This window comes from Ammospiza nelsoni, chromosome 10, assembly GCF_027579445.1.
Source record: "Ammospiza nelsoni isolate bAmmNel1 chromosome 10, bAmmNel1.pri, whole genome shotgun sequence".
In the NCBI taxonomy this organism is placed as follows: Eukaryota; Metazoa; Chordata; class Aves; order Passeriformes; family Passerellidae; genus Ammospiza; species Ammospiza nelsoni.
The window spans coordinates 16,125,545-16,137,967 of record NC_080642.1 but is presented as its reverse complement, the minus strand read 5'-3'; positions in this window follow the sequence as shown (position 1 = coordinate 16,137,967).

The following is a 12,423-nucleotide window of genomic DNA, read 5'->3' as shown; positions in this document are numbered from 1 at the left end:
CCTCTTCTCCAGGCTGAACAGACCAAATGCCCTCAGCTACTCCTCAAGTGGCTTTCTCTCAAGGCCCTTCACCATCCACATTTCCCTCCTTTGGATACTGTGTAAGAGCATCTTTCTTATATTGCAGTGACCAAAAGTGATCGCAATACTAATAAGCATGGTTTAAGAATTACTACAGCTCCTGGTTCCCTTTCCCCCCCACCCCCCACTATTATTTATGCCTCACCCTTCCAAGCCCAAAAGTCAACAAGGTCAGAAATCTTTATTGAATAGGTTTTCTAAATTGCATTTAAATGCAATTTCCAGAACCCATTATGCCAAAACAATCTAAGCCTAACACGCTTTTGAGAACTCAAGCATTACACTTTGCTTTTCTAAATCAAATTACACTTACTCCACTTTACCAACTTCCACAAGGCTCAACACATGTCCACACTTTTGAATCTTCAGCTTTCTTTGTATTTCACATTTCGCTATAAACAGCCTTTATCCTGCACACCAAAGGAATCAAGGATGGATATAGGCCAGGATAAACTCTCAAAATATCTCATTGTGGATTTTTCCTCCTCATTTCAGCATTCATAACTGTATTTGAAAACCACAGATATGCAAAAGAATGACTCTTCTTGGTATGAAACAGCATATTCAGGTTTTAACCTTAATGAGTTCAAACATATCTAATATGCTGAATGAGTAAAGAAAATCTTTAGCAATACAGAAGAAGATGTAGTATTTTTTTGAGATTATACACCTCTGCTTGGCAGAAAACAGGCAGATTCCTCAGGGACAGAAAGGAAATGCAAGAAGCTTGAACTCAGCAGCTCAGGAGTTAAACTTCAATTAAACAATGAGATACAACAAAGATGATATTAGCTACTAACTCAAGACACCTACCACACCAAAACCCATCCTTTGCCAGAGATTCTTGTTGGATTATTGATTCAGTGAAAGTGCAATTTTTAAAGGAAATTAAATCCTTTTGGAGAAGGACAGTTCCAAAACTGTTAGATAAGGATTATTGTAAGGGGAATTGAACACTGGAAAGGAAACACACATCCACCCTGAAGAGTAGGGATAGCACATAACTGCCTTGAGAACAAAGAAAGAGATGGGGGGGGGGGGGGGGGGGGGGGGAAATATTGTTGGATGTTATCTGAGATGAAAGAAGTGTGTTCTCATCTGAGAGTTTTTAAAAACAAAGAATATAATGGATGTGTGTCTATACTACTCAAAGGAGAGGGCCTCCTCTCCCTCAAAAGAACACTGATCTCCCCACAGTTTTATTCATCAATACCATGCTGGCTGGCACAAGGATTGTACCAGCTCAAATCCCTTCCCAGCCCTGGATAGATTTGCTCTGTTGGTAAGACAAAAGGTGAGGTTTTCCCCCAGTAACTCTCCAGATGAACTTGCTGGAGGCCCCCTGTGGCAGGAAGTCAATTTATAGACTCTTGACACGCAGCAGCTGCTGCCGAAAGCTCCCCACAGCTTTTGAAGCCACACTGACCACTGCTGCCACCGCCTCCCTGCTCCAACAGGATCTTGAAAAACAAGAGTTTATCCCAGGGTTCACAGATTTTCAGGGTTTTCTCTTCTCTACATCAGACTGCTCACATGGAGACTGTCACCAGAAACATGTCCTCTGCTCTGTTACCTGTTTAACACTTGTGCTAAAGGAAGAATGCACAAGTAGTTCAAAAGTTTCTGTAAGTCCTGGAGTGCTGTCACAAAACTAATGAGTTTTATACTGTTATCTGAAGCCACTATTTTCTGAGCAGGCTGATGGCATGGTAGGAAGTTGGATTTGGTCCATTCAGTAGTTTTAAAAACAGCCCACGTTGTCTCCTACTCTGAAATCTACCCATATACAGGTAAAGAATTGATTGTGATCCTTGTATTTTACTAATAGCCTGCAGTTTGCATTTCTCCTGAGCCCCCACCATCTGGCATTTTCAGTGTACATATTTCAGTCCAGTACCACTTGCACTACTTTTTCAATTGTATCCTGCCTGCCATATTATTTCTCTTGGATGCAAGAAACCAAGGAATTCCAAGAGCTGTTAATGGCATTTTTCAGTTCAGCAAAAGTCAGGAAGATTTTACCAGTTGGCATTTTTTTATTATTCCCATCTCAAGGAACAGCTGCTTTTCCCCCCTCTGTTGGCATCCTGCCAGGAAAACAAAACCATCTAGTTAAGACAGATTGTCAGTAACAGACTTTAACCTGATGAGGTAATCACCAAATCAAGTCCTAAGAACAATGATAAGGAACAGGGATTGCTTTACTGAGCAAATGAATAGGAAATCCCCCTGAAATAATATAAATAAAATTCCTGGAGGTCTGAGAAAAACCTATCCTGTAGGGCAGAAATTTTCCATGTAGGCAGTCCTGACTAGAGCTGCTATTCCCTGTGCCATGTGCAATGTGCCAATCAGATGAGAACCTGTTTTCTTTTCTCTCCTTGTGAAGTTGCCTTTTTAAATGTCAGGATTTTGCTTCAAGTAAAATACTTATCCTGGACAGGCTCTTTAGAGAGCACCTTTTTCACTAAAATTCTCCTGAAGAAGCAGGGAGAACACCTTAGCACAAGGGATCAAAAAAATCCTGCAGACTGACCTAAAAGTCCTCAGAAAGCATCTAAGGGTCAGGTGTGGGGGTGGCATGCACTGTTACACTCAACCAGGTAAATAGCCAGCCAATACTTACAGCTCCCAAATTCAGAGAAATACCTACATATTTTGCCAGAGCAAATGCAGAGTAAACTTAAATTTATATTTAGATACTGCAAGCTAGAAACTCCTGGTGCTGTAGAGAGTCAACCCAGAGTCATCATAGAAAGACAGGAAGGTCCTTAGAAATCTTTTATGATCTTCTTCACAAATGCCTATGCTATCCATCCAGATTCCATTCTTTTATTTCCCATTGTTTTAAATCACTTACATCCCTTTCTCCATCACTGCTTTTGTTCCTGTTATCCTTCACTAAATTTAAAAACCAATTCCAAAATAGAATCCAGCTACTACTTTGCTTGGCTCTAATAATATTGTGCCACTCTAAGAAAGCAAATCTTTTCACCTGCATCCACTTCAGCTTCTTCACCAGTGAAAATGAGTACACAGCTTGCCAGCTATAGTCAGCCTCTGATTCTTTTGGATGAGACTTATTTGCAGCGCTATTATTGTAATTTATTACATCCCATCCTCCCTAAATACCATTTTCCTTGCTGCAAACTAAAGATCTCTTTTTCCTGGCATCTACTAACCCTGCAGTATCTTTGTTGACATCCTGCCAAGATCTTTACAGGTTCTCAGCAAATCTGTTAGTCTCTGCTGGGGCCAGCTGCTGTCTACAACCCTCACATATTCTGAGTTTCGTTCGATTAGAAACCCCCCTGAATATATTACATGCTTCTGACCTCAAGGGTAATCACATGGAAGGACACTTCTGCCGACCACTGCAGAATCCTTAGCTCACCAGCCCTGAAATTCAATTTGTATTATATCACAATGGGTGAAAAAAGATCAGGTCAGAAGAAGAAGGGAGTTTTCATCCAAGTCTTCCTCCAAAAGATTCAATCTTGGCATCATGTCCAGAGACATTTATCCCACCCTCCCAAAGAAACAGATGAAATCTCAGAAGCTGATGAGATTTGAACTGTTACCAACTTTTAAAATAAGCTTCAGAGCTGTCAGCATCCCAGTTCCAATCCTTCACAGACTGCAACATATTCACATGATTCAGCATTATTTTATTATATGTCAAATTTTTCATACTTTAAGAGATTTTTTTGTAAAACTGGAAAGGTTGGAGTGGTTTTCCTTTAGTGGTCAGTTAGACTGCTTATTTTGTGAAATAAGATATCTAACATCGTATGAAGATACACTAAACCCTCAGCTGTTGGGTAAGAGAGAACCATTAGGTACAAGGTGAGCTGCAGAAACACCTGCACCTGAAAGGAACAATGCACTCCTCAGGCCTCACACCATGCAAGTACATAATGTGCAGGTGGTATGAAAAGCAATGGCTCTGGGACTAGATGAAAACTGAGCAGGACTTCAAGATCAGTATGGTGGATTGACATGTCAAACCTGGCAGTATAGGTTCTATATAGGAACCAGCCCAAAAGACCCACTATGAAATAACCATAGAAACCCAGGAATTTTTACCACTTAAATCTCAAAAGACTGATCCCCAATAACTGAGGAGTACTGGGGGAAAAGACACAGCTTCCAATCCTATGCAGGCCAAAGAGAAACAAGATTCCAACACCTAGAAAACAGATGCACACTCACTCTCTAGCCCCTGCCAGGGATGCACAAATGCACAATAGTCCCAAGGTTCAGAGGAACTGCGGGTTTGTAGCTGTTTATGGATTTTCTGGACCCAGTTTTAAGGTGGCACATTTGTGACCTTTAAAGGGGCAATAGGCTCCAAGGTAGCATTGGGGTATGCTTTCCAACTTCTTCCAGTCTAAACTCATGCAGTGCAATTTTTACCCTCCTTGGAGTCCAGGGCTGGGTCAGACCTTTGTGTCCCATGATTTCTAGAAACTGGGGTTTGGCAGACCTACCTTTCCTTCTGCTTACTGTTGTTCTGTGAGCATATGACAAACTAAAGAGGCCATAAGCACAGCAACTGAAGGAAAAAAACAAAGCAACTGAGCTACTTCTTGGAGTCATGTGAACATGCTTGTTGCAAGAGATGGTCTTTGGCTGTTCTGGTTTAATGCCTCAGTGTGAGTGGGTACCACATGAGAGGGGTGTTGATATCACTACTGACTGTCCTTGTGGAATAGCAGTTATTGCACCCTCCAGCCCAACTTGGCTGCACTCAGAGGAGCACAGGCAGCACCATCCAGCTACATGAGGAGTTTTTCTCCAGTTTTGTACAAATGGAGAATTAGCAGGTGAGAATCTCAGAGCAGAATATCACAGAAACTGCATTTGTGCACCCATCTCTAGGTCTTTTAGGAACTCACCACCTTACACATCTGTAAATACCTCCAACCAAGATGCAGTATGGTTACTGATGCAAAATGCATCTTTAGCAAGCCTACCAGTAACAATGCACAAGCTGAAATGCATGGCATAACAAACTACCCATCAATATGTGATCAGCAGCAGCTCTTGAGCTCTGCCCTGTAAGTGCACCCTGTGGGGTGCTGAATCATTTGTGCTAAATGCCAACTGAACTCCAGACCTCTGCTCTCAGCTGACCGAACAACCCCAAACAGATTGGGGGGTACCAAAGGACAGGCACATGCTCAGTCAACTCACAAACCTTTGCTAACATGACTTCCCCTTCAATCCACATTAGTTCCAGCTAGACAGCATTTGTGTCACAGGAGAAAAAGGCAAGACAAGTAGATTAAGGGGAAAGGACTGTACATTTCTTTAGCACTGCCATATTGTTATCATGAGAGTCAATGCAAAAGTATTCTTAATCTGATACGTCAGGTGCAAGACTCAGTATTACTTCTTCAGAGAAAACTCATGCTGACACTAGAAAATGTTTCAGCCACAATAGTGCATCTTACTTCAAACATTCCACATAAAATGGTACTTTCTGAGTAACTAGGAAAAGTTGCCTGGTAATTTCATAGAAATTATCTATTTCTAAATAAGAAAGCTCTCGGATATCTCCAAGACAAAACAAGTACACTCAGACAGTAACGCAAGATCTTAAAAGAATGGTGTTGAGGAAGTCTAATAACTGTCTAGAACAAATTACACTGCATCAATAACTGTGAGTGCAGAATCAGAGAATCACAGAATACTCTAAGTTGGAAGGGACCCACAAGGATCATCAGCCCAGCTTTTAAGTGACTGACCCATAGAGGGATTGAGCCTGGGACCTGGGTGTTATTAGCACTATGGTCACCTCCCAGACAGATAAATACAAAGCTTGGGAACTCCATTTGAGTCTGACCACACCACTGGTCACACAGGTATTTTAGAGGATTTCTGTGGATGTTTTCACACAAAATTTGTTCCTATTACCTTCAACAGTTTCCTTAAAAATCAAGACACTGTATAAATTGCTGTATAGTTCTCAGATAGTTCCAGTTTTTGGAGCTCAGGACATGCTCATTTACATGTATTTAACAGTTCTGAACAGCTTGTTCTGCAGTCAATCCCACAGACATTCTTCACCACACTGTGAGGTGAACTGGCTCTCAGCAGAGGTGCACACACAGCAGCAGGAAGGACATGGCTCTTTACAAGGATTATCAACTCATTTGTTGGATTGATCCTTTGTATTAAATGTTGGCTATTAACAGCAACATGGCTAAGGAAAATAGTTTTAAGAGATCAGTCAGGGTAAATTTTCAGATTTCAGTCCAGAGAAAGCATCTTTGACATTAATTGGGATTTTTACATATGCTAGATCCTTAATCTGGGAGAATTTCAAATAAGGCAATATTTTTCTCTTCACCTCTTTTATGTATTTCTCTCAAACATTTAAGCAGCTGCATTTTGTAAATTTACTCATTGGTGAAGTCCTGGCTTCATTTTTGTTCCTATGAGGTGTGACAGTTTCTTCTGGGCCTGAGTTTTTCCACTTGCTTTAGCAATATTCATAAGCTAAGTTTACACATATGCTTAGATATACCTTGGACTGGGATTTAAGAGAAACAGCTCTGTGAATTTGCTTGCATGTCCAACTTCTTTCCCTCTGTTATCCACTCAGAACAAAAATGCTCAAGTTTCAAATCAATTGTTCCAAAGATTTGTGAGCATATTAGGAGGATGTCAGTCACACTAATTTAAGCCACCCTGCTGTGCAAAAGAAATTGTTCAAAAAAGTCATGCTCCCTCTCAATCACAATGTACTATAAAGTAATCTGGCATAACCAATTCAAAAAATATCAGACCCATAACTATAGAATGTGAAATGCAGTGTTGATAAGATGATTTCTAATTAGAATTTAAAGCTCATTTTGCAGTTACTCTACGAGACCCATTTTCATCTTTAGCCACCTAGTATTGAAAATTAAAGATTTGCTGGATGCAGTATTTAACAGGTCAAACACAAAATTAAAAATGTAGATAATAAGGGAGAATCCTTTATTCAGTGAGGAAAAAAAATTCAAATCTAGAAAAGAGAACATACAGAGCAGAATTGGTTGCAAAGCTTTCATTAAAACAGGTGCCTGCCCTGTTCTCCTTCTTGACTCCCTCAGCAAATTAGAAAAACACTAGAGAAAAAGCTGTTCATAGAAAGTTACTTAAGGAAAATTATATCATTTGAAATTATACAAACTATGTTATTTTCCAGTAAAAACTACTTTAATGGAAAAAAGATACTACTATTAGTTAAAAAAAATTAAAGTCAAATTGTTCTTAATCAAGTTTCTTGAACCACTTCAAGTCCATTCTTCTCTATATGTAAAGTAAGGGCAAATAAGATTTTTCATTGAGGAGCATTTGAGATGCTGGGTTTTATTGCAACTTAGGATATACTTGTATGTCATTTTTTGATAAGTCTTCATATTAAACTATGCTTTAAATGTGTATTTCCATGAGTAAATAATTTGTTTAAATATGTAAAAATTGAATTAACTATTTAAGATGAGATGTGTATCAGTTACTAATATAATCTGCTTGCCCATTTCAGAATCATATTCATTTTCCTTTTGATCAGGTGGTTTTCTAACCTTGTCACCACTTCAAAGGTGACAAAGGTGAAATCACATTGAAACAGTGCTTCTGAAACCCATAAACATCCCCAGTACATGAAAAGAAATTGAAAATATTGCTTATATGACTATTTTTGTTTTGCATTTTAATATAATAATTACAGTAGAATCCAACTTTTCAATGTAAAAACAGGAACTCAATAAGTGATTGCTGAAGAGCGTGTTGAGACTTGGAATGAATCAACCACAGGAAACCTCATCTGGGGAAACGTGATAGTCCTGTAGAAACAGCTCAAGAAACTCAAAACAAAAATTAGAATGTCCATGACATGAAAGAAAACCTTTACCTTCTTTTTTACCCTTTCCATCCAACTGTACAGTAATTTAAATTAGTGGGAAAACCACTATTTTCACGCTTCCCTATTTTGTTCCAAATTATATACATAGGGGTTTTTCCACCCATTTCCCCATTCCTCAGCTCATATCATACCCCCTTCTTCTGGCATCTTGGATGCAAGAAGAATGTGGAAATAAGAAAGAGAAAGGAACTAGATAAGTGAAGAAACCCTCTTCCCTGATGACCAGCCAATGCGCCTTAGTTAGAAAAAGTTTTTAAAAGAGAATGAAGTTTTGTATCCAAAAAAATCCAGTTGGTGGGAAGGGAATCTTGCAGCTATGAAAATAGTTTTGTATCAGTGTTTCAAAACATTCAAAAGTATTTTTCCTACCCCCCAAAAAAACCAAACAAACTACAACAAAAAAAAAACCAACAAACAAAACAAAATTTAAAAATAACAAAAAACAACTACCAAAAAACCCACACAAAACAAAACAAACCATCAAAATCCAATCCATTAACTAAACACCAAGTTTTGCCCTGGCTCTCATCATTGGGTTTTTCACACTCTTCTGGGAAGTGCTAATTGTAGGGATGCTATGCTTACATCCACACCTGCCTTTTGCAACAACTCCCAGCTGCTTCAGTGAAGAGAACAAAAGCCAACTCCCAAATTCAGCCACTCAACAATCTTGACATCTAAGGATAAAACACATTCACCTTTTATGAGCTAGTTAAATTTCACTTGGGTCTGTTAGGGTTTTTGCAAGGACTCTTCTGGGTCTTTCCACAGATGTGATTACCCACTTCCCAAGTGAGCTCCTGTACATGACTCAAGCAACCAACAACTCTTAGGAAAATCTCATTTGGTCTGATTCTATCAGAACATCACTAAATTCTCTGAGACTATTCTAGTGCTGCAACTTTGGATACAGTTAGAAAATATTGAAAACACCTAGGTCAGCAGACCTTTGTGGCTTTGTGCGTTGACTCACATCTTTCTTTTCAATTCTCTTCCCTTTTGCAACTTTAAATGCCTGTGAGGGGATTTTCATTGAAGTGTGTCAATGGCAAATCAGGGCACCAGCTTGTTAAATAAACAATCAGCCCCCAAGCCATTCCAGAAAAAGGAAGAGATTTCTCATACTTACATCTTTTGTGAGTTCAGGTTCATTTAGGTTTTGAATCTCTCAAGGCAAGCATGCAATGTGTAAAGCAGAAGTCCATAAGAGAATAATTTTACCCCTATTGCTTACCAAGAAGGAACAAGGCTTTTAGAAACAGATCAGAATGCCACACTTCATTAAACAACATCAGCCTTCCTTGTCTAATAAACTTTCTCCTTTATTTTTCTATTGCATTCACTTGTATCTATTTTTAAAAGGTAGCGTAGCTTAGCTTCCCTATAAACAAGATATTAGGTGACCAATGGTTCTTAATGCTTACACTGTAAGAGGAACATCCAACTGAAAGGAAATCTCTCTCCCTTTTATATCTTTCTTTTGAGTCTAAGAATGCATGGATGTTACTCAAAAATAGTTCAGGCTGTATAGTTAAACACAACTTGAGTCATAGTGACACAAAAGAATCAGCAGAAGAAATTCATTCTTGTTTGTTAAAGCATCCAGGATCTCACATGTTAAGGGTCCAATTTGTGCATACCTAGATACATGCAAAGATACAAAGGATGTTGATTTTCCATATGAATGCAAAGATTTTCAGAAGTATGCAAAGAAACCTGACACCAGAAACCTTTCTCTCTTTCAGATTTGGTTGAAGAAAATGACACCATAATGGAATGGCTGACTGAAGTTCACAAAGCTTGAAAACAACTCTGGACCTGCTCTCAAACATTCATAGTTTCCCACTAGCATTAGAGATGAGTCTGAAGTTTCTTCAAGTTGAAGGATATTCAGATTCAGGATGGAATGAAAGGAGAAGGCCAGCAATACATTGACGTTCTAAATTTGAATATAGCTGCATTCAAAAGCATTTGGATCCTACCTGTGTATAAGAGCTCCTTTATAAATAAATCAAAGATAAGAAAGACTACTGAACTCTCAATCTAGTTGAAATGCATACATGAGGTGAGAGGAATGAAAATATTTTATTATTGGAGAAAAATTAGGGTTCCCTAGCGAGCCCCAGCAGAATTAATTGCATTTCTTACCATGTTCAGAGGAAGTTAAAGGTGACCCATCACAACTGGGACTCAAGTACATTATCTCATGGTCAGGTGACTAATTTAATTTTTTTCATTTCGCAGAAAATAAAGCAAATTTCACCTTAGGCAGATTTAATGTGCCTATAAAGGAGCAGAGAAAAAAGTGGTTCTATAGAAAAAGAAAAGCACATCTATAATTTCACTTCTCTTGCTTATTAAAGAAAAACAAACTTTTCCTGAGGTTTCTCCATTGTCTCTTGTGACCACTGACTGCCTCTATACTGCATTATTTTGTGAAAAACAGAAAGAAACTTTATAAAAAGTTCACCACAATTTGTTACTGCTCAGCAGGAACATAATCTGGACTTCTTGCAGTGCTGTAACCCAATTTATTTCCCTGTCAGACCACTTGATGGATGTGTCTATAGAGTTCTCAAACAGGAGATAAAACTTTTTACCACTAACAGCAGATAGTACTTTGCCTTTCATCTGCCATCCAGGGGTTCAAGCAGCACCTGCTCAGCAGGGCTTCACTAATTCAGTTCAATTTTTTGAACAACACATTTAAGATTTTTTCTTTTCATTTAGAATTACAGCAGAAATAAAATATAAACATTTCCATAGGTGAAAATCTCCAGTCTGGAGTTTGCAGCCTGAGCAGTGTGCTATTCCTTCATTTTAACTCACAGCAATGCTGACCTTAAACACAGCCAAAGAATGAATATTTAGACCAGCTGCATTGAGGCTCCAAGTGAGATGTATGAGCCTGAAAAAGCAACACACACATGCACTGAAAGTTTTTCTAATATATTGCCCTTTATAAGGGTGATGAAAATACTTCAGCTCTCAATGCTGACTTTATCAAATTTGAAAGGTACAACCACACCTACACATGAATGGGAAATCCCCTCTGAAAATGTATTAGGGTACTATAAATTATTATTCTCTCCTGTGCCAAATATCTGTTTTTCTAAGCTTAAAGGCAGGTAATAACACACTGAGTAATGACATTACGCTATTATTTAAAACAGTATTTCCAATTTGTCTAGCAAATAATTAAACTTTTCAATTTATAAAACTGAAATTTTAGAATTCAAATTTTCAAGACAATTCACAATAGATTGGATAAGTTCCAATGACCAATTTCTTTCAAGGGAACCACAGCTAAAGGCAACAGAATCTAACAGAGCTGGAGGACAGAAATATCTGGACACACATTTTGTACTCAAAGTATCATATGATGATTATTAGCCATCATTCTAATTCTGTGAATGGTAAGCCAAGCATTCTACATGAAAGACAAGAAAGAGCAACAACATTGCTGCAAGAGTAGTCTTAGGGCCCAGCAACACAAACATCCCAGAACATAGAAATTCAACTGACTTTGCCATCAATACATTGATTAGTAAAAGCTCTTGATTGCAAAAATGCAGAGATAACCACATGAAGAACAAAGCAAGCTCATAGCACACTGATTTTTAAAAGTCCACCTCAAACCTACCTACTGCCCCAAGCTTTCCTCACTAACATACACCAGCTTTTAAAATCAGGGAGTACCTTTTCTTCTTCATTAAATTAAGCCCTTTTTCTAAGGATCCAGATATTCACTTAAGGCTGGAGAAAAGGAAATCAGCCTTTGGTAGGGGTCTGAAAATTGCCTATCACTGTGTTCTGCTCCTCTTCCCTTAATCCCTTCACCAGTCCAATGTCAATATTCAAACTAAATGCAGCTCAAACTCCAGGGATTTTTTTATTTTCTTTTTTAACATCAAAGAAAACGTGAAGCAACTTTGCCTCTGTCAGAGCTGCAGCTAGTCTTCTAAATCTAAGAAAAAATAATCCATAGCTTTACAGGTTATTCTACACCATTTGGAATTAATTCATAATGAGTCTGCAGTCCAGGATTCTTCACTGAAGGTTAGATCAGACACCACTCTTTCCACTCTTTTGGAACTGTTTTTTTAATGAGATGCTTGCAAATATCTTTGTGAAAAGTATAAAGCAGGCAATGGCTAATAAAAGAGAACCTGTTTTAGAGGTTCTAAGACACTATTTCCTCAGCAACCAAGTAACTCCCTTCTGGGAACTATTGCAGAAACCAAAGTTATACATAGTGCATTCAGAAGCCAAGAATAAAGTTCAAAAATAATCATATGTGTTAGAAGCACACTTATTACAGAAAAAACATGTTTACTCAGAAATCCTCAGAAAATACATGCTTTATGCAGAGAATACTGAAAAAAAAAAACCATGCCTTATGCAGAGAATACCCTGAAAAATGT